At 32.7% G+C, this 2,910-nt stretch overlaps 1 pseudogene; it reads left to right on the forward strand.

The window, feature by feature from the left end:
* The first annotated feature begins 2,507 nt into the window (after nucleotides 1–2,507).
* Nucleotides 2,508–2,680, forward strand: LOC149122265 (U2 spliceosomal RNA; annotated as a pseudogene).
* The last annotated feature ends 230 nt before the right edge of the window (nucleotides 2,681–2,910 follow it).

Genomic DNA, 2,910 nt, shown 5'->3' on the forward strand with positions numbered 1-2,910 from the left:
GATTTAACATAGCATTCCTGGTTCTGTATTTCAGATCTAAGGGATGCACTTTATTCCCTCTTCTGCATCCAAGCTTCACTATTTGGAGCTGGGACAGGGTAATACAGCAGCTCTTTAACTGCTGCCTTCTTCAGTGCATTCTGTATTATTGTTTTACTAAGACGAGGCACTGTGGTCTCCAACCTGGCTTCCTTCTCTCTTGTGAAGGTGACATGTTGCTTGCATGGTGTTCCAGTGGGTGTCAGAGTGAAGAAGCATTCATTGGAGTGTCTTATTTAGCTTCCATGTTGCTCTACTACTCCATTATCTTTTAAGGGTCTGATATAAAAATAATTTCTCTTTTAATTTGGACAAAGTAGTAGGCAGATGGAATAGTGTTGACATAGATTCAGTAGATTAACCAAGTTAAAATATTTCTCTTTGAAACTTAGAGATTCATTTGCTAAATCCAAGCACTTTTTGGTTATTCAGTGTTTATGTGCACATTTACACAGTTAATATTTAAAACTGCTTCTTGCACTTTCATCTTGCATACCAGTTAGGAGTCAAGGAACACAGATATAAATGATACTAACTGATAGAATATTGTGATTTGTCTTAAGGGAGAATAAGAGAGTGGTAAGGAAATGATTTATCATATACCTCCAAAAGCTTGGGTCTACAGCCATGGAAACCTTCGATATATTTACCCACAACTTTGAAGTTTCGTATTTGGGGAGCCCAAATCCCACATAATAGTAAATAATGAGACTAACAGAGTAAATAATGAGACTGACAGACATTGTACATTAATACCCAAAAAGAATAAAAGTATGAACTAATATTAGGATTTGAGCACATACTAACCTTATAAAATATATCATTCATAATTATATTTTTAAATGTTAAATCAGAATTTCTGCCTTGGCTTTAATCATTGATGTCTACCTTTTTTAAATAGAGAAAAATTATCTATATAGAGGGAAATTTTTACCAGTAGTTTTAGCAATATCTAGAGTTAGTTATCTCAAATATACTTTAAATGCTTTTTTGTATCACATGTCCAATATAGTATGAATCTAAGAGTTAGTTGTGAAAAATTTAGTTAGCATTCTCCACTTCCAGCAATGAGCTCTGTCAACCTCTCTGTGATACTTTGACAGCACTGTCTTTTATCTGTAAGAGTCAATGGGAACAGAAAATTTCAAAGTTCTTATGTACATATATTTCAGACGTTTTAGCCTGAAAGAAGAGCAAGATTGCTCCGAGTTGGTGAAATCTGCTTTTATTCATTCCTTGTGTATATGAGTACACGTGTGTGTGTAAATGAATCAGAATCTTCCAAATAAAATATCATAGGTGAATTTTTGCCATAATCTAGTACATGTACTACTCTAAAATTCATCATCATTCCTGTTACTAACTTTATGAACTGGTTGTTCAGGAAAATTAATAATTGCAGCATATTATTTTAATGTCATTTTAAATAAAATCCCCAGCTCATTTGAAAATGTAATTCCAAAGATATTATTAAGAGGATTGAGTTATTTGATTTTTCTATCTGAATCCCTCTAAAATCTGTGTGTTTCAAAATGTACATATGTATGCATGTGTGTGTGTATACAGGAGTATAAACTGTGTACATAGATGTCTTTGCTAACGTCACTTATCATTACAATTACTTTTAATAAATCTCAAACCATACCTTTGAAGATAATCTGCAAGGATTATGGTGAGATTATATGTTATCCATGCTGCCTATGGTTTTCTAATTAGAACTCAAGTCTAATATTATTAAGATTTCAAGTCATAGATTTAGATCCTTGATCCACTTAGAATTGGTTTTTGTATAAGGTGTAAGGCAGGGGTCTTGTTTCATACTTCTACTCTCAGAGTTCCAATTTTCTCAGCACTATTTTTTGAAGAGACTGTCCTTTCTCCAGGAATTAATTTGAGCTCATTTGTCAAATATTAGTTGGTTGTAGGTAAGTGGATTAAATTCTGGGGTTTTGATTTTGTTTAATTAGTTTACATGTCCATTTTTGTGCTGATACCAGCCTGTTTTGATTATAACTGCCCTGTACTATCTTGAAATCTGGTATTGTGATGTCTCTGGACTTTGTTTTAGTTGTCTAAGATTACTTTAGCTATTCAAGGTCTCTTGTGCTTCCATATGAATTTTGGCATCATTTTTTTCTAGATCTGAGAAGAATGCTGATATTTTGATTGGGATTGCATTGAATCCGTAAATTGCTTTCGGTAGTATGAACATTTTGATATTAATTCTTCCAAAGCATCAACATGGAAGATTTTTCCGTTTGTTGTGTCTTGTTCTGTTTCTTTAATGTGTATTAATTTTCATTGTAGAGATATTTCACATCCTTGGTTAAATGTATTCTAAGGTATTTAATTTTTGTGTAGCTTTTGTGAATGACATTGATCTTAGAAGTTGTTTCTCAGCCATGGCATTATCTCTGTAAAAAGAAAGTTACTGATTTTTGTGTGTTTAATTTTATAGACTGCAACTAATTGCTTCTCAGCCTTTTGGCTAAGATCAAGTTTACTAAATGCCCTTATAAGTTCCAATAGTCTCTTAGGGGAGTCTTTTTACTCAAAGGAAATGAAATCAGCATATGGAAGTGTTATCTGTACCTGTATGTTTATGTAGCTAAATTCACAATAGCTAAGATGTGGAATCAACCCAATTGTCTATCAACTGATGATTGGATTTAAAAAATGCAATATATGTACACTATGAAATACTACTCAGCCACACACACAAAAAATGAAACCCTTTCTTTTGCAACAAAATGGCTGTAACTGGAAACCAAAATACTTAGTGAAATAAGCTAGTCCAAAAAGACAAATATCATAGATTTTCCTTGATTTGTGGTAATTAATATGCAGAGCATCTATACCTTTGAAAAACAG

Source organism: Oryctolagus cuniculus, chromosome 14 (genome assembly GCF_051225735.1).
Source record: "Oryctolagus cuniculus isolate XC-2025 breed Fujian yellow rabbit chromosome 14, ASM5122573v1, whole genome shotgun sequence".
Taxonomy (NCBI): Eukaryota; Metazoa; Chordata; class Mammalia; order Lagomorpha; family Leporidae; genus Oryctolagus; species Oryctolagus cuniculus.